This window comes from Helianthus annuus, chromosome 14 (genome assembly GCF_002127325.2).
Source record: "Helianthus annuus cultivar XRQ/B chromosome 14, HanXRQr2.0-SUNRISE, whole genome shotgun sequence".
NCBI lineage: Eukaryota > Viridiplantae > Streptophyta > Magnoliopsida > Asterales > Asteraceae > Helianthus > Helianthus annuus.
Genome location: NC_035446.2, coordinates 136,109,192 through 136,134,028, shown reverse-complemented (window position 1 = coordinate 136,134,028; position 24,837 = coordinate 136,109,192). Strand labels below are relative to the sequence as shown.

At 37.0% G+C, this 24,837-nt stretch overlaps 4 long non-coding RNA genes across 5 annotated transcripts; 2 read left to right on the top strand and 2 right to left on the bottom strand.

Annotated features, from left to right (window-relative positions):
• Positions 1-138: 138 nt before the first annotated feature.
• LOC118486673 lies at positions 139-5,322 on the bottom strand. Of its 2 annotated transcripts, none has more exons than XR_004879423.1 (3): positions 5,021-5,322; positions 2,648-2,779; positions 139-1,526 (listed from the first exon to the last, which is right to left on the bottom strand). It is a non-coding gene; the product is annotated as an uncharacterized LOC118486673 (long non-coding RNA). The 2 variants fall into 2 exon arrangements; XR_004879422.1 differs by having other exon boundaries at positions 2,648-2,796; positions 5,021-5,319.
• Positions 5,323-5,705: 383 nt separating this feature from the next.
• Positions 5,706-8,390, bottom strand: LOC110903950. The gene is made up of 3 exons (XR_002572268.2): positions 8,256-8,390; positions 6,559-7,134; positions 5,706-5,740 (listed from the first exon to the last, which is right to left on the bottom strand). It is a non-coding gene; the product is annotated as an uncharacterized LOC110903950 (long non-coding RNA).
• A 2,504-nt stretch (positions 8,391-10,894) lies between these two features.
• Positions 10,895-12,815, top strand: LOC110905965. Its single transcript, XR_002573552.1, has 5 exons — positions 10,895-11,314; positions 11,387-11,582; positions 11,667-11,773; positions 12,234-12,308; positions 12,774-12,815. It is a non-coding gene; the product is annotated as an uncharacterized LOC110905965 (long non-coding RNA).
• Positions 12,816-16,911: 4,096 nt separating this feature from the next.
• On the top strand, positions 16,912-18,733 carry LOC110905964. Its single transcript, XR_002573551.1, has 5 exons — positions 16,912-17,241; positions 17,314-17,509; positions 17,594-17,700; positions 18,152-18,226; positions 18,692-18,733. It is a non-coding gene; the product is annotated as an uncharacterized LOC110905964 (long non-coding RNA).
• Positions 18,734-24,837: the final 6,104 nt, after the last annotated feature.

Here is a 24,837-nt window from a genome sequence, read left to right as displayed (position 1 = left end):
CATAAGTTATTCTACATAACGTGATCGAATTCGTTGTTTAAAAATTACAACGTAGCAAAGTGCGGAAGCGTGTATCATTATCGTGTTCGGTTCTTCACTGAGCTTGATCGTCTTCTGGCGTCCAAGGTGTACCTACATTTCATAAACATGAAATGCTTTAGTCATACGGGGTTTAAATCATGTCCGAACGATGTCCGGGAAACAATTGATTTTCAAATGAAAACAAAATATATATAAAAAAAAATAATCTCCACCGTAATTTACGGTGGGACCGTAAATTACGGTAGCCCCTGGGTTTCTATTCTTCTACCGTACAACAGACAATTAGCACCGTAACCAATTCATCTCCACCGTAATTTACGGTGGGACCGTAAATTACGGGGGACTCTGCATCCAGCTTCTCTATTTTTGCCGTTATTCGACACGAAAACTTTCGTATCTTTCAAACCGCTTATCCGTTTGATCTACCGTTTCTTCCTACATGATTGTAATTTAATCTTCCATCATATGGAGTTAAAATCCAACATCCGAATTAATAAAATTTAAGACTTTTAAGTCTTCGGCTTATTACTCTTTTACCAAAATTTTGACCCGTTTATACGTTTATCAAACAAACATACTTGTTTAACCTTTATATCACGTACACTACTTCAAATTAAGGTTATTTACCATATTAGGTTATAATCACAGGTTTATTACACAATTTAAACCCGTTTTCACTCGTATGCTTATTTTGACCCGTAATCCCTCTTTTAACCTATGATTTTATTTGAAAAGTCATTAAGCTTTCCAAATACAATGCTCCTTACCTAAAACATTTGGTTTACTTATCAAGTAACCAAATGTTCACCTTGACTACTTTTAACACTCTTTGAACCACATGTTCTAAATGAGGGTTACCCTTTTTCACATACCTGGCGCAGATCAATATATTGACCCGTTTTTAATACCTTGCTTTTATAACCGCTAATTCATAGCGTTGCTAATACCCATTTGACATTTACACCTGAAATAATATAACTCGACAAAAATCATTAGTCGTTATTGTCAAAGGGTGATATCTTCACCTTTTAACCCATTTGGTCTAAGTGACCGAATATGTTGACGAGATGATATTTATTACCATCTCATCTACATGACTCACTCCGGTTTACATCGTACGGTCATTTCACTTATTAATCATTTCTTAACACTTTTTAGCCTATCATGGTTTATGTTTTACTGTGTCTTTCAAAACCAATAGTTATGGTCAACGCATGACCAATTTACCGATTTAACTCCTTTTAACCATCCACATGGTTTCTTGTCATGATTGACTACTTTGTTCCGTACGTTTACACGCCGGAACATCATACCTCAAATAAGTATTTATCTCATTCATAACTAATACGATAAGAGAATATCCTAACATATAAGACTAGTGTAAGCTATACTTACCTTGCATCCATGCCACGCCTTTCTTTCCGTACGCGCTCCGTTTGACCCGCTTCATCCACAAGCTTCCACCTAGCTTGTTAGGCGTCAAACTATCATCATTCACAAGGTGGTTAGATTAGTCATTAACAAATACGACTATTCCACCTTACGTATTTTCTATGTCGAAATCATTATTCGACTTCGTCATTAGTAAATTTTAACTTTCTACTAGTTAACTACCTCTAATCATATGATTCGTGTAATTAACTAAAATCTACATTATGATTAGATTCCGTATTATCACGTATCACCCCTAATTAAATAAATTAGGAAATTACGTGTTTCATTCATAGTTTCAACATATGAACTTTGTGGGCATAATTTATAACATCAAAAATCAAGTTTCATATCACTGAAAATAGGCTGTTTTTGGTGACCTGTTTAACATGTTTACAAGTCTTCAAAAATTATGATTTTTTTGTGTGGCGTACCCCTCGGAGGGTTCGAACTTGTGTTAAAATTTAAAGATCTAACTCTTTACCAAGAATTCGTAAAAATTCATTTACTAAGCTGCAATCAGATTCGTCACTTCTGACTGCAGCTTACGGAAAAATTCATTAAAAATTCCTCGTTTATCCGATTGACGAAATTCCAATTGGCAATTCTTCTAATCACTTAATACTTTCTACAGTAAGAATTTGAGATCATAACTCAATTCCTAAATTGAGTTATGACGTTCGTAATGGGCTGCAGATTCTGCCAGAAAACGCAGCTTGAACCTTTGATACGGAAAAATTCATAAAACGCTCAATTTTCGTCGAAAAAATGCGATTCCAGTGGGGTTTTAAAGATATTTCCTGGAATTACATTTTAAGCTCAAGAAACACATGTTTTTACCACGTTTTATCCAGGTTACAGCCAATACAAGTTGGCTGTAAATTCTGATCAAGAACCGTTTGAATTCAGCTTTCAAATTAAGCATGTTCTTGATATCATAACACTAATTTTTAGGAATCAAAACCCTAAAAACATCTCATACATGAATTTAGAATCAACAAAAATCTAAATTTACTTGATCTAGGCATGATTTCAATAAATTCTTGTCTAGGGTTTACTCCTAAACACTATTTCACTTCAATATCATCCATACCACAATCATGCAACATAAATTTCGAATTTCTTATGCACATCAAGAATTCTCAACTTCATAAATATCAAAAATTCGACATACCTTCCGATCCCCTTAGCTTGGTGATCACGATTTTAGTTAAAGCCCTAATTTCTTTGCTCGATTTCTCCTTGATTTTGCTGGATTTCATGTGCTTTAGGGTTTTGAAAGAACCCCCTGTTCTTCTGATCGTTCCTGCGCACACACACACACTTACCAAGTGTGTGTTGTGTTTTATTTTTAGTTTTAATAAATAAGTTTCCTCCATTTGGCACTATTAGCCCCTCATGTTTTGTTTTTATAAAAGGTTTAACTATTTCTAGTTTCCTTTATTGTTCTAACTACACATAATTAACTAGGTTAATAATCCTAGTCACTTAGTGGGTTCGGGATGTCATAACCCGTTTTATTTTTAAGTCCCGTTAACTCGAGCGTTCTATATACTTTGTTTTCTCAAAGTATTTATCCTCTTTTTTTATTAACATCAAGTTTATTTATTTAAATCCTAATATTTACCGGGTTAATTTTGACTACTAACAGTATTTTACCCGTCTTTATTATTAACGTGGTTTGATTACCAAACCCGTTTTGGGGTGTTACAAGTCTACCCCCCTTAAAGAGGTTTCGTCCCCGAAACCTTTCTTACGTAGTTCTTTTAGGTTTGACTCTACTGACTTAGTTTCGACAACTACTTGAGCATTGCTCGTAATTAACAACCTTACCAGAAAAGTAAGGCAGTGTGCTTTTGGTTTTAAGGCATATGACATATGTGCCTTTCACGTGTAAGGCCTCATAGGCCGTTACTTTCAGTGTGTATTTCTTATTTTAGTCACTTATATGACCGAGTTGTCATCTAATCACTCGGTTGTATTTATTTTCAACATGTTTGCTTCAATCTAATCTTATTTCAACAGGCGCTTGTATAAGTCGTAACACTATTCCGACTTTAGAAAGGTTTTACCGGCTAGCCAGATTAGTCGCCGTCACCTTATTCCCGTCTTTCGGGTACATCTATTGCCGATCCGGCCTTTCACATGTTTTTCTGATTTTTTTCATATCTCGTAACTTACGTTTCGACTTGATTGTATTCTATATCATTTTCTATATTTCTTTTCTTGTCTGTGGGCGTGTCATGTCACTTTTAAGTCTAATTCGACTTTTCTTTGTCATGCTTCTTCTTTTTGAATGCATCATCTCGCACCCATCGGTGTTAAGACCCACATTCTTTGATTTATTCCTTTCCGAATTCGTCTCATAGTATTCATACGTGTTAAAATGTTGTTTCTTACCCAAAATTGAATTTTTAGTTTAACGTTTTCTTCTTTTTTTTTTAGCTCATGACAATTCCAAGGAATTTACGTCCAAGGATTTATCCCCTTCCGTTGTCATTTCGGTAATGACTTCACACACTTTTATGACATAGCACAATTTAAATAATTGTGAACTCTTTTGTCATTTTTTTTTTGCCCGTTTAAATGTTTTAGTGAAATTTTTCACTTTTGTCAACCAGACCCTTTACAATCTCTTCGCTTTTAACCCATTTAATTAACTTAGCGAAACATATCGCTTTTATACTAACTTTGTCTCTCGTTATTATTTTACGCGGGGAGTTAACCAGTTTCCTTGTTTCATTCTATTGACCCGTTAAGAAACATATTTGCATTTTCCGGGTTCGAGTGTAAGTATCACTCCCTCCCAATGTTTGTCTAAATCGTTTTACATGCTTGATGTTTTCTGGGTTCGAGTGTGAGTACACTCCCTCCCAATACTTGATGTTTTCTGGGTTCGAGTGTGAGTACACTCCCTCCCAATACTTGATGTTTTCTGGGTTCGAGTGTGAGTACACTCCCTCCCAACTTGATGTTTTCTAGGTTCGAGTGTGAGTACACTCCCTCCCAATACTTGATGTTTTCTGGGTTCGAGTGTAAGTACACTCCCTCCCAATACTTGATGTTTTCTGGGTTCGAGTGTAAGTACACTCCCTCCCAATACTTGTCTGAATCATTTTACATGCTTGTTTGTCCCTTCCCTCGGGCTCATTATCCTAATGTAATACGCTTCCGTCACTCGGTTGTGCGTTTACATTATTATCAAATATTTTACTCATTTGATTCATTTGGGTACTTTTAAACTAGTCCCATATACCCCGCCCTTACTACATCGGATGTAAATGTGTCCGCTATTAGAAACTCGTGGTATCATATGCCACTACTTACTTGGCCAGAGTAAGCGATTAACACATGACATACACGACCTTCCTATAGTTTTCACATCACGCCCTATGTAAGTACTCTATTTAGTTTTCTTGGAAATGATATCCTGGATATGTATTTCTATTCAGGTTTTTCCAAGTTTCTAATTTACCTATGCAACAATCATTCTCTACTTTGTTTATTGCATTCTACTATTTGTGTGACTATATTTAAAAGCGTGCACCTGATATTGCTTGCCTTAAAGGGCTTTCTTGCCGTTACTTATTTGCAATCGTTACGCGATTTAGGTCCTTGATGATTATGCTCTCCTTGCCATATCTCGGACCGTTCCATCATTATATCCACAATTCGTTTGACTCTCGTCGTCTTCAAACGCGAGTGTCCTTCAATTAAAACATTCACAAAAGTTAGTAACGTCAACTTTAATAATCGCCCGCATTATAATACAAGGCTTTTTCTACTATACGCGTCAACGCACGTATTTTCGTCAACTATATCAATCATTTTAATCGGGGTAACGTGTATCACACGATAACCCTATGTGTTGTTTACAAAACTTTAGCATACATGTACTTACCGGATTTGCGATCAAGCCTCGAACCGAACACTATTCTTCGTCAAGAGCATAAGGTTTAAGTCCAAGCATGGTTCCTCCCCACCATACTCGAATCTCTTAAACCAAGGCTCTGATACCAACTTGTAACACCCGCTCTTATTATTCAAGGTTTAACGTAAATTTTACGTAAAACAATCATGTAATTAAGATTACATAAACATTTGGAAATACGGGTTTATTAAAACTTTTATAAATCATAAGTTATTCTACATAACGTGATCGAATTCGTTGTTTAAAAATTACAACGTAGCAAAGTGCGGAAGCGTGTATCATTATCGTGTTCGGTTCTTCACTGAGCTTGATCGTCTTCCGGCGTCCAAGGTGTACCTACATTTCATAAACATGAAATGCTTTAGTCATACGGGGTTTAAATCATGTCCGAACGATGTCCGGGAAACAATTGATTTTCAAATGAAAACAAAATATATATAAAAAAAAATAATCTCCACCGTAATTTACGGTGGGACCGTAAATTACGGTAGCCCCTGGGTTTCTATTCTTCTACCGTACAACAGACAATTAGCACCGTAACCAATTCATCTCCACCGTAATTTACGGTGGGACCGTAAATTACGGGGGACTCTGCATCCAGCTTCTCTATTTTTGCCGTTATTCGACACGAAAACTTTCGTATCTTTCAAACCGCTTATCCGTTTGATCTACCGTTTCTTCCTACATGATTGTAATTTAATCTTCCATCATATGGAGTTAAAATCCAACATCCGAATTAATAAAATTTAAGACTTTTAAGTCTTCGGCTTATTACTCTTTTACCAAAATTTTGACCCGTTTATACGTTTATCAAACAAACATACTTATTTAACCTTTATATCACGTACACTACTTCAAATTAAGGTTATTTACCATATTAGGTTATAATCACAGGTTTATTACACAATTTAAACCCGTTTTCACTCGTATGCTTATTTTGACCCGTAATCCCTCTTTTAACCTATGATTTTATTTGAAAAGTCATTAAGCTTTCCAAATACAATGCTCCTTACCTAAAACATTTGGTTTACTTATCAAGTAACCAAATGTTCACCTTGACTACTTTTAACACTCTTTGAACCACATGTTCTAAATGAGGGTTACCCTTTTTCACATACCTGGCGCAGATCAATATATTAACCCGTTTTTAATACCTTGCTTTTATAACCGCTAATTCATAGCGTTGCTAATACCCATTTGACATTTACACCTGAAATAATATAACTCGACAAAAATCATTAGTCGTTATTGTCAAAGGGTGATATCTTCACCTTTTAACCCATTTGGTCTAAGTGACCGAATATGTTGACGAGATGATATTTATTACCATCTCATCTACATGACTCGCTCCGGTTTACATCGTACGGTCATTTCACTTATTAATCATTTCTTAACACTTTTTAGCCTATCATGGTTTATGTTTTACTGTGTCTTTCAAAACCAATAGTTATGGTCAACGCATGACCAATTTACCGATTTAACTCCTTTTAACCATCCACATGGTTTCTTGTCATGATTGACTACTTTGTTCCGTACGTTTACACGCCGGAACATCATACCTCAAATAAGTATTTATCTCATTCATAACTAATACGATAAGAGAATATCCTAACATATAAGACTAGTGTAAGCTATACTTACCTTGCATCCATGCCACGCCTTTCTTTCCGTACGCGCTCCGTTTGACCCGCTTCATCCACAAGCTTCCACCTAGCTTGTTAGGCGTCAAACTATCATCATTCACAAGGTGGTTAGATTAGTCATTAACAAATACGACTATTCCACCTTACGTATTTTCTATGTCGAAATCATTATTCGACTTCGTCATTAGTAAATTTTAACTTTCTACTAGTTAACTACCTCTAATCATATGATTCGTGTAATTAACTAAAATCTACATTATGATTAGATTCCGTATTATCACGTATCACCCCTAATTAAATAAATTAGGAAATTACGTGTTTCATTCATAGTTTCAACATATGAACTTTGTGGGCATAATTTATAACATCAAAAATCAAGTTTCATATCACTGAAAATAGGCTGTTTTTGGTGACCTGTTTAACATGTTTACAAGTCTTCAAAAATTATGATTTTTTTGTGTGGCGTACCCCTCGGAGGGTTCGAACTTGTGTTAAAATTTAAAGATCTAACTCTTTACCAAGAATTCGTAAAAATTCATTTACTAAGCTGCAATCAGATTCGTCACTTCTGACTGCAGCTTACGGAAAAATTCATTAAAAATTCCTCGTTTATCCGATTGACGAAATTCCAATTGGCAATTCTTCTAATCACTTAATACTTTCTACAGTAAGAATTTGAGATCATAACTCAATTCCTAAATTGAGTTATGACGTTCGTAATGGGCTGCAGATTCTGCCAGAAAACGCAGCTTGAACCTTTGATACGGAAAAATTCATAAAACGCTCAATTTTCGTCGAAAAAATGCGATTCCAGTGGGGTTTTAAAGATATTTCCTGGAATTACATTTTAGGCTCAAGAAACACATGTTTTTACCACGTTTTATCCAGGTTACAGCCAATACAAGTTGGCTGTAAATTCTGATCAAGAACCGTTTGAATTCAGCTTTCAAATTAAGCATGTTCTTGATATCATAACACTAATTTTTAGGAATCAAAACCCTAAAAACATCTCATACATGAATTTAGAATCAACAAAAATCTAAATTTACTTGATCTAGGCATGATTTCAATAAATTCTTGTCTAGGGTTTACTCCTAAACACTATTTCACTTCAATATCATCCATACCACAATCATGCAACATAAATTTCGAATTTCTTATGCACATCAAGAATTCTCAACTTCATAAATATCAAAAATTCGACATACCTTCCGATCCCCTTAGCTTGGTGATCACGATTTTAGTTAAAGCCCTAATTTCTTTGCTCGATTTCTCCTTGATTTTGCTGGATTTCATGTGCTTTAGGGTTTTGAAAGAACCCCCTGTTCTTCTGATCGTTCCTGCGCACATACACACACTTACCAAGTGTGTGTTGTGTTTTATTTTTAGTTTTAATAAATAAGTTTCCTCCATTTGGCACTATTAGCCCCTCATGTTTTGTTTTTATAAAAGGTTTAACTATTTCTAGTTTCCTTTATTGTTCTAACTACACATAATTAACTAGGTTAATATTCCTAGTCACTTAGTGGGTTCGGGATGTCATAACCCGTTTTATTTTTAAGTCCCGTTAACTCGAGCGTTCTATATACTTTGTTTTCTCAAAGTATTTATCCTCTTTTTTTATTAACATCAAGTTTATTTATTTAAATCCTAATATTTACCGGGTTAATTTTGACTACTAACAGTATTTTACCCGTCTTTATTATTAACGTGGTTTGATTACCAAACCCGTTTTGGGGTGTTACAAATTCATGTAGATCGTGCTAAAATAGAAGCAATCACTAAATGGAAGGTCCCACAAATAGCTATGGAAATTAGAAGTTTTCTAGGCTTAGCTGGATACTACAGAAGATTTATTAACGATTTCTCTAAGATAGCTGTACCTTTGACTAAGTTGACTTGTAGAACCGTTAAGTTTGAATGGGGATCTAGACAAGAAGAAGCTTTTAAGATTTTAAAACACCGATTGACGAATGCTCCAATCTTAGCTTTACCCGAGGGAACAGAGGATTTCGAAGTATATTGTGATGCCTCAAAATTAGGATTTGGATGTGTGTTAATGCAACACAAGAAGGTAATTGCGTATGCCTCTAGGCAATTGAAAAAGCACGAAGAGAATTATACAACTCATGACTTAGAATTAGGAGCCATAATTTTGCCCTTAAGATCTGGAGACATTATCTGTATGGAAGTAAGTTTACTGTTTATACAGATCATAAAAGTTTAAGGTACATATTTGGGCAAAAAGAGTTAAATATGAGGCAAAGGAGGTGGATGGAAATCCTAAGTGATTACGAATGTGATATTCAATATCACGAAGGAAAGGCAAATGTAGTCGCAGATGCCTTAAGTCGTAAGTATCAGGAGAAGCAAAAGCGAGTCCGTGCTCTTAGATTAAATCTACAAGTAGATTTAATGGAACAATTGAAGAAAATTCAGGAAACAGCAATCAAGGACGATGCTGAAGGAATGAAAGGTTACATAAAAGAATTGGAACAAGGAAATGATGGAATTTGGAAATTCCACAAGAAACGAATTTGGGTACCTAAACAGGGAGAGTTAAGAAGTAAGATTTTGGAAGAAGCTCATAAATCTAGGTATACCTACATCCAGGAAACAATAAGATGTACAAAGATTTAAGAAACAATTTCTGGTGGATAGAAATGAAAAAGGATATAGCTGAATATGTATCTAAATGTCTTACTTGTTCACAAGTTAAGGCCGAACACCAGAAACCTTCAGGATTACTACAACAGCTAGAAATGCATGTATGGAAATGGGAACTCATAACAATGGATTTTGTTACTAAGTTACCCAGAACCAGAAAAGGTAATGATGCGATTTGGGTAATTGTGGATCGATTAACCAAATCAGCTCATTTTCTACCAATGAAAGAAACCTTTAGCATGGAAAGGTTAGCCAAGTTGTACGTAGATGAAGTAGTATCTTTACATGGAGTTCCACTCTCCATTGTAACGGATAGGGATAGTCGTTTTACTTCTCATTTCTGGACTAGTTTTCAGAAAGCAATGGGAACCCGACTAAATCTGAGTACTGCATATCATCCACAAACAGACGGACAAAGTGAAAGGACGATACAAACTTAGGAAGACATGCTCCGAGCATGTGTAATAGATTTTGGTAGAAATTGGGATAACCACCTACCTTTAATTGAATTCTCTTATAACAATAGTTATCATTCAAGTATTGAAACTGCTCCATTCGAGGCACTGTATGGACGCAAGTGCAGAACTCCAGTATGTTGGGCAGAAATAGGAGAAAGTCAATTATCAGGTCCTGAGATTGTACAAGAAACTACTGACAAGATAACTCAGATCAAGGAAAGACTGAAAACGGCTCGAGATCGTCAGAAGAGCTATGCAGACAATCGTCGCAAGCCATTAGAATTTCAAATCGGAGATAAAGTTCTCTTGAAAGTTTCTCCTTGGAAAGGAGTAGTACGATTCGGTAAGAAAGGAAAGCTGAGTCCAAGATACGTATGACCTTTTCCAGTAATCCAACGAATAGGACTAGTTGCTTATTGTAACATCCGTCGAAAAAATTTATATATGATTAATGATCCGTTTAATTAACTAAATTTTTTTTTATTTTTTTTATTTTATTTTGTAAAAAAAAACAATATAGTAATAAATTAACTAACTAATCTAATTAAATTAAAAGGTTATTTAGATAACCAAGTTAGTATGACTATTTAACTCTTTAAGTTGAGGGACTATTTGTGTATTTACTTGAAAGAGAAAATGGTACCCCCCAAACCCTAATCTACATATATTTAGTCATACTGTGCAGTCAGGTCTCAAGCTCAAACTTGCAGCCGCTCATGCCATCACACCCTGTTCTCTCCCTCCCTCACCAATTCCGACGACCGGAGCTACGTTTCCGGCGACACCCGCACACCAGTCACCTCCCCCTCCTCCCTCATTCACTCACAACACCCCTCACCTCCTTCTTCTCCGACGTGGCTCGGCCGACGACCAACCACCTCTTTTTCTCGATCAGCACCACCGGTGGCGAGAGAGAGAGAGAGAGAGATAGAGAGAGAGAGAAGCAGGCGGCAGCGACAGTAGACGTCGCAGACGACGGCGACAGACGCCGCAGACGGCGGTGGCGGTTCCGGTGTGTCTGGATCAGATTTCGTTTCAGTTCTGTCTTTCGGTTCCAGTCCAACCTAGTTCGGGTCGAGTCACACCAGTGGGCTCGGTTTGCATTTGGGTCCAGCTTCAGCTCCGTTCCAGTCTCAGTTCAGGTAAGGTCTTGGTTGCATACGGCTCAGTTTCCGGTCAGTGGATTCAGTCGTTCTTTTGTTCGATTTGTGTAGACTCGGTTCAGATTCGGTGTGATGTGTGACTTGGGTTCGTTTGGCTCGGGTCAGGTCTAATCGCAAGTCGGGTCCCCATTCAGTTCGGGTCAGCGAGTTCAGTGCCGGGTTGTTAACGGGTCTGGTTCGGTAGTCGCGGCTCACGTCCAGTTCGGGTCAGATTCGATGTCTGGTTCTAGCTCGAGTCTCAGTCTAGGTGAGAACCTTGAGTTTATTTGTTTCGGATCTAAATTTGATGTGAGTATATAGTACTCGGGTTTTAATTCATGTCTTGTTTCAGTTTCTATTCAGGTCGAACCCGGTCAAAGTCAGTCAAACCCGGTCAACGCACGGCCAAACCGGTTGACTGATCGATACGCGTTAAACACGAGACTCGGTTTGATAATGGTGCGAACACTAGTTATACTGTTTCATATTTAACTTTGTTATCGTAAAACCGAACTTTATATAATTTGTAAACTTTCGTAGAAAGATATACATATAACGATATTGTTCGTTTATTGTTGAATCTTGACATTATATCGACAACTAGTATTGTCGGGATCGTCCAAAGACAGGGGAAACTCTGCCCGATTTTCATTAAATATATATATATATATATATATATATATAACTTTTTATAACAATATAGTCGAACCACAAATGAAACCATAATGAATTCGAATAATTTTTACAACAATAAATGTAAGCGTATCTTTATTTTGGGTAACCCTTCTATAATACTCTTAATGGGTTAATTTAGAATTAATTCATAAACTGGATAAAACATTTATATATACTTATTTATCATCGAGACATTCCTTAAATTCCAATTCAAATTCTCATGCACCCTCGTTTGCCCTTATAGGGTGACCTCGGTGTTCCATACTCCTAATCTCATACGCTCGTCGACACTTGGATAATCGGAAGACTTAGCAATTCTGTGAGTATACTCGAACCCATTTTTACTTTTAACACTTTGGGTGCAACATGTATTCTATATTAAACGCACATGACACTTGAAACTTATTTGAAACTTACTCTATCCATTTAAACATGAAACATGAAACTTGTGAATCTTGAAACTATTTTGTGCTATGTGAACGTTTAATTCTTGTGTGTAGTTCCGCCTTAACAATAGTAGCGCTATAGGAGTAATGCACCTCCCCGTTAGTCTTTGGGGTATTGTTAGGAGGAGACATATCAACCTCCCGTGAAACTTTGGGTTAGGTACTTTAACGCATTGGGAAACTTGGGCTATCACTTAGACTACGTAAACTAGCATGGTTGAAACTATTTTAATATGTTCGTGTTGGATATGAGTTTTTATTCTATTATGCTATGTAAACAAACTTGTATGCTCGCTCTTTGCTTTTGCATTGAAACTCTATTTTAATACATGTTGCAGGTTGACAGTCAAGATGTTGAAGAATCAAGTTAGGATGGACTAGATACCCATTTTAATAATAAACCATGTTTGTTGCAATTTGTCTTTATTTGAGTCAATGTATTTGAATTTAGTCATTTATGAAATTTGATTTAATCTATATTGTCACAAATAGTGTTATGATGCTTTTGAGCGATTTGTTCGTCTCATCCCGATGTTTCCGCCATCGGTTGGGGTGTGACAGATTGGTATCAGAGCCATAACTATAGGGAATTAGGAAAAGTAGGAATGCTTTAACCTAGTCTATAGTTTTAGAGCTTTATTCGTATGTTTTACTTGAAACTACTTGCATGCTACTCTATTTGCCTTACTTATTCTCCTTTGATCTTTTAAACATACATGTCACTTATGTGTAATATTTGATATGTTATCCTTATGTATTAATACGTGTTTTGTTATGTGTTAATACTTGTTTCGTTGTTCGATTCTTTATATGTTATTCTTGACGTATTTCTCTATGTGTCAGTACTTGTTTTATTATTTCATTCTCTATGTACCACTCTTGATATAGTTTTCTATGTTTTTATACTTGTTTGTGTATTCCTTTGACATACACTTTTCCTCATGCATTTTACTCGATTATTCTAAATCCACCAACACTCATATGGTACAAACGAGACGAGTTTACCAAAATAGGCGTGAAGCCCGCAATTTGGTAAACAACTCTCATTCTACCTTAAACTATATTTTTGCACGAAATTACACCATTAAGCTAGGAGTGAAATCCACAACTTAATGGAGAATTTCCATTTCAAATTCCAGTGGACCCTCGTCAAAGTGTCGAAATTAAATTTTGACTCGACGAGTGCCAACCACACTTAGGGTACGAAATCGTCAAGTTAGGGGTGAAACCCACACCTCGTCGACTAGTCCCACTCCTTGATTTTCAAATATCCCGCCAAGTCTCGAATTTTCGACGGACTGGGAACATGTAGTAACTGGAAGGGTGAATACCGTTAACCAAGATATCGGCGAGAGTATTCCACCTATTAGGCCAAAGCATGTTTCTCAATTTCAAAAGATCTTTCGACCACTTTGGTTAGTCAATGTTCCGTTTGGAACCATCCAAGTTTTATTCGAGCTTACGTTTTATTATTTTCGATCTTTTGTCACTTTTGAACATTTTTTCGAGATTTCATTTTTGCGCAACATCATACTTTTACCTTTCATACGATTATACATTATTAGCATGCATGATTTCACGTAATTTTATTTACGCTTTTATAACAACGAGCAGAGACATATCATCGAGATAGGAGTGATTTCCTCAACTTGATGATTAACTCCGCTTCTTTTCTCATCTTACAACGACATCATCAACGGATTTGGGGTGATTCCCTTACCTAGGTGATCGTTACCAAGGCTTTCTTTTAAAAGATTATATTATGTAAATACGATCATGTTTATATCTAAATCATTTATCGTTAGTCAAGTCCCTAATTATTTCAAAATGCATTGTTATATAAACGAATTTCCTATCCTACAATCTATTTTCATATAGCTCACACACACAAAATTCTTAACTTATAGCATAAACGCTATTCCTCGACTTTCAAAATTTCACGAAATGCTACTTATCAACCTAGGCTGTCAAAAAAAAAAAATCATTGCCCACAAAATTTCATATTTCACGTAATTACTAAAACACGCTCATCTCGCATCACTATACTAAAGAATTCTAATTTTCCAATTGAGAATCAAACCAGCTTTTCATACAAAATATTACAAATATTATTCAGTCGTTTACTAAAACTTCTTTCAAAATCAATAACACATTTTTATTAAAAGACGATTTTTCCAACAAAACTCCAAGATCATATACCAAGATCCTTTTCCTAAGGATAAACCTTGTCACAAGAATCTGTAAACTTCGAAGTTAGTAATACAAAAATTTCTTAAAACGATGCAAACTTTTTAATCCCAAGAACTTTTCAAAACCTCGTTCGATATGCCAATTAAATTCAAAACACGTGGGCAAGGAAACTTCATAAGAACCGACAAATTCTCAACTATGTAAATTCTTTTAAAACCATAATAGCATTTCCATTCTTTTACAAAGTATCCTTTCGCATAATCAAAAGATGTTTTCTTTTATATTCTCCTTACATTCACAAACTAGATTTTACATTCCATGACAACTCAATCTAATTTTAACTTCACGTTTTGCGCGAACAACTATATGTGCATATCATTTTACACGTTTTAGTCAATATCTCACAACAATTTCACGTGTGTCACTCCTCTTTTTCCTTTCAAACTCAAAAATTTTAAATCTTTTACGCGCATAAACTCATGTAATTTGATTTACACCTTAAACAAAATCATTATTTCCTACATCCATACTTGTACATTTTATGCCTTCACTTATGTTCACACATACACATTTATGTTATACTCATGATTCAAAATTCATACGTTTTACGTTTATACACACACTCACAATTATACATTTACGTTGTCCTTACATTCATGTCTATACTACATTCGTATCCATATTCATACGAGTTATGTTTTCATTTGCACTTTTACAACTTTGTTACACTTATACTCATACACATGTATTTTATTCATACTTAGACATTCATGTTTTACACTTAATTTTCACATTTACATCCATACTCATGCATCTTGTGTTTATACTCATATTTATACTCGTATTCACACTCGTACTCGCATTTATACTCTCATTTATACGATTTATGTTATACTCGTACTCGCGTTTATACTCTCATTTATACGATTTACGTTATATTCGTACTCGCATTTATACTCACATTTATAAGATTTCTGTTATACTCGTACTTTTGTTTGTACTCTCATTTATATGAATTGCGTCTATACTCACGTCATTCGTTTGTGCTCAAATTGTGCTCACATTTATGCTCATTTTTAATACACGTTATGCTTATACTTTTACCCATACTCCTGACATGTGTTTTGTGTTTATGCTCACGTGCGTGTGCTTTTATTCATACTCAAAATTTATACATTTGCGCCTGTACGCGAGTGAAACCCGAGGGATTCGCTTACGTAGGTTTTATACTATTTGGAACGCAAACATGCTCATATACTACATTTCTATACACGCGCATTCTTATTTTCAAATTTATGTATACCTTGATTCATACCCAACTAGTACAAGCTATCCGGATCATGCGACGATCAAAATAATCGCGGGTGCACACGGGATTATAGTGATAGTCGTATGAGAACCATAGAGTGTACTACTGTGTGTGGTGAGACACGGAACGTACATGACACCGAATACGAAACGGACGTCACATGGTCAAAACATGGTGGATACGCCGCTGGTAGTTTCTATATATAAGTGTTTTCACCGTGTTACCAAACTTTCGTAAAACGTGTCATGAAAAATTCAGTGTTTTGTAGAACCTTTGGACCTAATTCAAACTTTAAACAACTCACAAACGCATGATATCCGATTATCTACGACGAGACCTCATTCTTAACGCACTACTTTCGTCTATCCAATACTCATGTCATTCTTATAATTGCATTTATTAAGAGTCAATCATTCATTTCCATACTCCTCTTATTCCCCTTTATTCTTTGTCTTTTAAACAAACCCCGTTCGCTATCAAGTCTCATCTATTCTCTCTGTTAAATCTTTGGATCTCATCTTTTCAAAAGTCTTACTCTTAGATTTCGAGGACGAAATCTTCTAAAGTAGGGGAGACTGTAACATCCGTCGAAAAAATTTATATATGATTAATGATCCGTTTAATTAACTAAATTTTTTTTATTTTTTTTTATTTTATTTTGTAAAAAAAAAAAACAATATAGTAATTAATTAACTAACTAATCTAATTAAATTAAAAGGTTATTTAGATAACCAAGTTAGTATGACTATTTAACTCTTTAAGTTGAGGGACTATTTGTGTATTTACTTGAAAGAGAAAATGGTACCCCCCAAACCCTAATCTACATATATTTAGTCATACTGTGCAGTCAGGTCTCAAGCTCAAACTTGCAGCCGCTCATGCCATCACACCCTGTTCTCTCCCTCCCTCACCAATTCCGGCGACCGGAGCTACGTTTCCGGCGACACCCGCACACCAGTCACCTCCCCCTCCTCCCTCCTCCCTCATTCACTCACAACACCCCTCACCTCCTTCTTCTCCGACGTGGCTCGGCCGACGACCAACCACCTCTTTTTCTCGATCAGCACCACCGGTGGCGAGAGAGAGAGAGAGATAGAGAGAGAGAGAAGCAGGCGGCAGCGACAGTAGACGTCGCAGACGACGGCGACAGACGCCGCAGACGGCGGTGGCGGTTCCGGTGTGTCTGGATCAGATTTCGTTTCAGTTCTGTCTTTCGGTTCCAGTCCAACCTAGTTCGGGTCGAGTCACACCAGTGGGCTCGGTTTGCATTTGGGTCCAGCTTCAGCTCCGTTCCAGTCTCAGTTCAGGTAAGGTCTTGGTTGCATACGGCTCAGTTTCCGGTCAGTGGATTCAGTCGTTCTTTTGTTCGATTTGTGTAGACTCGGTTCAGATTCGGTGTGATGTGTGACTTGGGTTCGTTTGGCTCGGGTCAGGTCTAATCGCAAGTCGGGTCCCCATTCAGTTCGGGTCAGCGAGTTCAGTGCCGGGTTGTTAACGGGTCTGGTTCGGTAGTCGCGGCTCACGTCCAGTTCGGGTCAGATTCGATGTCTGGTTCTAGCTCGAGTCTCAGTCTAGGTGAGAACCTTGAGTTTATTTGTTTCGGATCTAAATTTGATGTGAGTATATAGTACTCGGGTTTTAATTCATGTCTTGTTTCAGTTTCTATTCAGGTCGAACCCGGTCAAAGTCAGTCAAACCCGGTCAACGCACGGCCAAACCGGTTGACTGATCGATACGCGTTAAACACGAGACTCGGTTTGATAATGGTGCGAACACTAGTTATACTGTTTCATATTTAACTTTGTTATCGTAAAACGAACTTTATATAATTTGTAAACTTTCGTAGAAAGATATACATATAACGATATTGTTCGTTTATTGTTGAATCTTGACATTATATCGACAACTAGTATTGTCGGGATCGTCCAAAGACAGGGGAAACTCTGCCCGATTTTCGTTAAATATATATATATATATATATAACTTTTTATAACAATATAGTCGAACCACAAATGAAACCATAATGAATTCGAATAATTTTTACAACAATAAATGTAAGCGTATCTTTATTTTGGGTAACCCTTCTATAATACTCTTAATGGGTTAATTTAGAATTAATTCATAAACTGGATAAAACATTTATATATACTTATTTATCATCGAGACATTCCTTAAATTCCAATTCAAATTCTCATGCACCCTCGTTTGCCCTTATAGGGTGACCTCGGTGTTCCATACTCCTAATCTCATACGCTCGTCGACACTTGGATAATCGGAAGACTTAGCAATTCTGTGAGTATACTCGAACCCATTTTTACTTTTAACACTTTGGGTGCAACATGTATTCTATATTAAACGCACATGACACTTGAAACTTATTTGAAACTTACTCTATCCATTTAAACATGAAACATGAAACTTGTGAATCTTGAAACTATTTTGTGCTATGTGAACGTTTAATTCTTGTGTGTAGTTCCGCCTTAACAATAGTAGCGCTATAGGAGTAATGCACCTCCCCGTTAGTCTTTGGGGTATTGTTAGGAGGAGACATATCAACCTCCCGTGAAACTTTGGGTTAGGTACTTTAACGCATTGGGAAACTTGGGCTATCACTTGGACTACGTAAACTAGCATGGTTGAAACTATTTTAATATGTTCGTGTTGGATATGAGTTTTTATTCTATTATGCTATGTAAACAAACTTGTATACTCGCTTTTTGCTTTTGCATTGAAACTCTATTTTAATACATGTTGCAGGTTGACAGTCAAGATGTTGAAGAATCAAGTTAGGATGGACTAGATACCCATTTTAATAATAAACCATGTTTGTTGCAATTTGTCTTTATTTGAGTCAATGTATTTGAATTTAGTCATTTATGAAATTTGATTTAATCTATATTGTCACAAATAGTGTTATGATGCTTTTGAGCGATTTGTTCGTCTCATCCCGATGTTTCCGCCATCGGTTGGGGTGTGACACTTATCGCTTACAACTACCAGAAGAACTAGCTGGAGTACATGATGTATTTCATGTATCCAATCTCAAGAAATGTTTATCAGACGAATCCCTGGTAATACCTCTTCAAGATGTTTGAGTGCTGTTCGAATTCGGACTATACTCTGTCATTCGTTGTGAATCAATTGAATTGTTAAGTATTGCACCGTACTAATCGTTGTGAGGGTTTAATCTCGTGAATTGTCGTAACTGCTGTATTAGTTACTAACCTGTTTGTGTGTGTGCATTGTTGTTAAATTAGGTTAATCAAGGCTAATCAGTAGGCTTATACTCTGCTCATTAAATCTGCAATGTGAGTCATTCTCTTTTTATCAACTGTTTTACAATACTCCAAATTATTTTCAGAGTTATAAGTACAGTGATTAAGTTTATGTAATCACCAAATTACAGTCGGTATGTGGGGTATTGTGCACATTACTACTGTTGTTATCACTTTAGGTGGGCGAACCTAAAATTAAGTGATATTCGTCATTCATTGGGGCAGCCAATGGTGATATGACCACAGTCACCGAAATGAGTCGAGTGACAAATACTGTGGGTAGTTGGTTTGATATCAGAAACATTGTAATCTCTCTTAATACTGTAAATTATAACAAGCGAGTCGTTTTAGTAAACTGAATGATTCACTCAGTATTTCCCCGCTGACAAAATCTTTTTCAAACATGTTTCAGGTGATCTGTTGTGAGCTAAGAAAAGTGCCGTGGCGCACTACCAGCTTAGAGAAGTGGCTCAATGTAAATAAATAAAGAAACATGTTTTGAGAAATAAAAGATTTCCCTGTGAAATCACCTTATTGTAAATTATGGGATTTATTCCTATATTATATAAAACGAGCAGTTTTAATATTAAAAAGATCCTGTTTAAGAAAGCTTCCGCTGTCATTTAAACAGATACCACAGGATTTCCTGCCTCGCGGCTCTGGACCGGGTTAAACCGGGGCGAAGGGCCATGACAACAAAGATCGAAGATATAGAGGGCGACGAGATGATTAGGCACTGCCGCTCATGGCGGCGGCAGTGGAGGCGACAGCGGTGGGTTGAGGCTCCTTCGACGAGATTCACAGTAAACACCCATCCCCCTTCCTCAGTTTCCTTTATTTTTTTTCAGAAAAAATGATGATGATGGGTGGCAGTCTTGAGCACGGCAAGGCTTTCTCTTTAACATCCTTGAAGAATTCACAAATGAATGGAGCAGATAGGTTCATTGTGAAACCTTATATAACTTAGATATTGTTTGGTTTGAGGGGTGGACTTGTAACACCCCGAAAATGTAAATCATTTATTTTTAATAAAAGGTCAGTAAATAAATAAGTGAACTAACTAGGATTAAAAATAACCTAGTAAGATAAAAGTCTAGTAGTGACTTGTAAGTGGGTTAAAGCACATAAAACATGAACTAAACAATTTTAGAGGGGCCAAAGTTGTTAAAATCGAAACATGAAATATATAAACAAAAATTAAAAATCTAAACACACAAGTGTGTGTGTCTGGATGGATTGAAGCATAGGGCGACCAGGAGAAACCCCCACAACCCTAGTTCATGTTTAATCTCTCAAATTGAAGGTCAAAATGAATTCCAAATCAAAATCCGAGCACGAAATAGTGATCTCCGCTGAAAAAGGAGTCATAAGGTATGTGAATTTTGTGGGAAATCTCTAGTTGAATTTCTGAGTGAACTTAGAGAATTTGAAATTGATGGTTGCATGTTTGTTATATGGATGGAATAGGAACAATATAGTGTCTAGGAGTAAACCCTAGACACGTATATGTTGAAATCATGCTTAATTCAAGTAAATTCCATGAACTCCATTGAAGGTGACTAGTGGGTTTTTGTGGAATTTGATAAACACTAGGATTCTAGTTGTTGTTCTAGTGAAATCTGATAATTATGAAGTGATTTCAGATTTATGGATATTAGCATTTATATGAGATAGTCCGATTGTGTTGATTCTAGCCATATAACAAGTTATGAACTTGATAAGGAATCATGTAAAATTCTGCCCTTAAAGTGTTTGTAGAAATGCCTAAGTGAAGGCTAAATGTTGAAATTTGAACAAAACCGCATATTTGTATTAATTGGCGAATTATGTGATATGTGAAATTGAAAGAGTTCTAAATGTGTCGTGATTGAACTCTATAGGAAAGGAAACCAGAGCGTCGAGCGGACAAGCCGGTGGTAACGCACGTTTGAAGGATGTGCTTTGAAGGTATGTAACATATTCCGTTACATCATGTAAATTTGATATTTTAGACCATTGAAATTGTGTTGTAGTATAAGGAATTGTATTAGTTGAAATGATGGTTATCATTACTTAATTGAACGAAATAAAATAGCTTAGGAAACGTTTGGTAGTCATTAGAAATGGAGGATTCCATAAATGAGCCAAACGGGTCAAATAAGTGTGTGTTAAGTAGTAAAGATTTGATTTTTGTTAGTTTTTGGCAATAATAGATCATATGTGCATGAAACCATAGATTTGGTAAAGAAATGCCGATGATCGTAAGCCCCGGATGTTGGGTAAATGCGCCATGACGTTATTATAGTATTGATAGTTGAATTGGTAATAACTATGTGGGTCGATTAAGCTAAAATTGTAATTTTAGACCTTCAGTCCGTAACTTGAAATTGTGGTATAATAAATGTAATAGGCACGTCGGTAATTAAATTACAGACGTATAGGAAAAAGAATCACCTAAAATGGTCCTTCGAATCAAAAGTTATGACCATTTGAAGTTAGAATGGTAAAATTCGGAGCTGGGCAGGAAATGCAGGTCAAAAACCTGCACTTGCTGGAAAACCGTATCCCCCGCGCCACGCGACAGGATCATCTAGATTTGGCGCGACACGCGAGAGCCGTCGCGATACGCGACAGAATAAACGACGTCTGGCGCGACACGCGACAGACTAAATTCTGAAAATTTTATTTTATTTTGATGGTTTGATTGTAGGACTTGTTTATACATATTTTAACAATGTCAAAACTAACTTTTTGAGTGGTTTTGACTCTAGGTGATGACGGGGTAATTCCGGGTGGCGATCAAGCATCTTTTCAAGAACCGAACACGATCTTTTGAAGCTTCCGCGATTTGTTAACTTTGTTAAAGACAATGTTTATATTGTAGACACTTAAATATTTATTTTGGGGATGTTAAAAAAAACTAGTAGTAGTAATCTAGAATGTTAACTCTATGAAAACTTCCATTTGGTATGAAATGTTAATCGAACTTTTTCGTTCAAAAATGTTCATTTTATATTAAATTCTTATATAAATGAGACGAGTGTTACAAGTTGGTAATCAGAGCTCAAGGTTGTCAACATAGTGTTCGGTTCAAGCTTGATCGATCATCCGGTAAGAATTAATTATTTATTTTAGTAGATCTTACCTTATGTGAGAAAAGAGATGTGAATTAATGTGCACGGGATGAGCGTGTTAACACACTCAAACCCGGAAAGTGCACTGAATGCGAACTGTCAAAGCAAGTTACGAACTTGGCTAAACCGAAGCAAGTAAAGCTATGTTATAAATGAAATGTTTAATAATTGATGTAAACATTTCAGTTTCAAGATGACGGAAAGGAATGACAATGATCCGGTGCCGACAAGTACCGAACAAATGAAAGAGATAATTACCGAAGAAGTGGGGAAGGCAATTGAGGGTAGTCTATCCGGTTTCATAGACAAAATTCAAAACACAGTGTTATCGTTAGTCGAAGAACGAGTTAAAAAGTTGGAAGACAATGTCAACCTTATGAGAGAAAAATCCGGAGAACGTAAAGGATGTTCGTATAAGGAGTTTATGGCGTGTAAACCGCCAATTTACAACGGGGAGGTTGACCTGATAATATGCCAAAGATGGCTAAGTGATGTCGAAGGGGTGTTTGAAAGGACCCACTATGACGTGAGTGATTTTGTGGCTTACGGAATGGGTCAGTTGATGGGTCAAGCCAAGGATTGGTGGGACAACAAAAAGAAGGAGATTGGAGCCGAAGTGGCAAGGGTCATGACATGGGACGAGTTTAAGGTACCATTCCTTAAACATTATAGTCCCAAGGCAGTCATCAACAGGATCAAGGAGGAGTTCATCCAGTTAAGACAAAGGGGTGAAACGATTGATAAAATAACAGGCATTTTTATGGATAAGCTGAGATTCTGCGACGAGTTAGTGACTACTGATGAGCAGAAGATATACTACTATTACAACATGTTGAGCGCTGAATACCGGGAGTTTATGACTCCCTCAAAGTATGAAACCCTCACGGAAATCATTAACATCGCCCGAGAGCGGGAGATCGAGTTGAAGAAACAGATTGAGAGGGGCGAACGAAGGGCGCAGGATGTGAATCCAAGCCCTGCAAAGAAGGCGAAAACATCAGAATCAACGCGAAAGACGGATGTGAAAGGCGGGTCACCAAGTTGTAAAGTTTGTGGAAAAGGGCACAAGGGCGAGTGTCGTTTCAAAGATAAACCGTGTCCCATATGCGGGAAAACGGGGCACACGGCATCTCTATGTCCGGGTAAAGTCTCAGTTTGTTACAAGTGCTATCAGCCCGGTCACAAAAAGTCTGAATGCCCGGAACTAGTCAGGAAAAAGAACGAGAAAGACGTTCAAGTGGAGACCCAAAAGGCGAAGGCTATATCCTTCCAATTAACTGCAGCTGAAGCAAAGTCAGAACCCGATGTGGTCTCAGGTATATTTGCAATAAACTCGATCCCTGCACGTGTATTATTTGATACGGGTGCGAATAAATCCTTTATTTCACATGGATTTATTCGACATCCTTCATTTGTATTGACGAAATTATCTGTGCCCTTAGAAGTTGAAATAGGGGATAACAGGAGCTTCATAGTGTGTGATGTCTGTCAAGGCTGTAAATTGAGTATCGATGACGAATAATACTCGATAGATCTAATCCCGATGTCGATGGGAGAATTTCAAGTGGTTGTTGGGATGGATTGGTTATCCCGACACCACGCGAAAGTCGTGTGTTTTCGTAAAGAGATAAAACTAACATCTCCGAGCGGAAAACACGTTACAATCTATGGCGAGAAAGGAGGCAATCCTATAATATGTTCGATGTTGAAAGCTCACAAGCTCATGAAGCATGGATGTAGAGCATTTATGATATACGCGAATGAGCCCGAGAAAGAATCACCGAATATTGGAGACGTACCGGTGGTAAGTGACTTCGAAGATGTGTTTCCGGAAGATTTACCGGGAATACCGCCCGAACGGGAAGTAGAGTTCGGAATCGAATTGGTTCCGGACGCGAAACCCGTAGCTAAAGCGTCGTACCGACTCGCGCCATCAGAATTACAAGAACTAATGTCGCAGATTCAAGACTTGCTCGATAAAGGATTTATAAGGCCGAGTGTGTCTCCTTAGGGCGCACCGTACTATTCGTGAAAAAGAAAGACGGAAGTATGCGAATGTGTGTCGATTACCGGGAGTTAAACAAACTCACGGTAAAGAATCGATACCCGCTTCCGAGAATAGACGATTTATTCGACTAATTACAAGGTGAGAAATGGTTTTTAAAAATCGACCTTAGATCGGGGTATCACCAATTAAAGGTCAAGGAAGAGGATGTACCGAAGACGGCTTTTCGCACGCGATACGGACGTTATGAGTTCCTCGTGATGTCATTCGGGCTGACGAATGCACCCGCGGCTTTTATGGACCTCATGAACCGGGTTTGAAAGCCAATGTTGGACAAGTCGGTAATCATGTTTATCGACGACATTCTGGTGTACTCGAAAAGTGAGGTGGAGCATGCGCATCATTTACAGGAAGTGTTAGAGACACTCAGAGGAGAAAGGTTATATGCGACATTTTCAAAGTGCGCCTTTTGGTTACGAGAGGTGCAATTCCTCGGCCACATCATAAGTG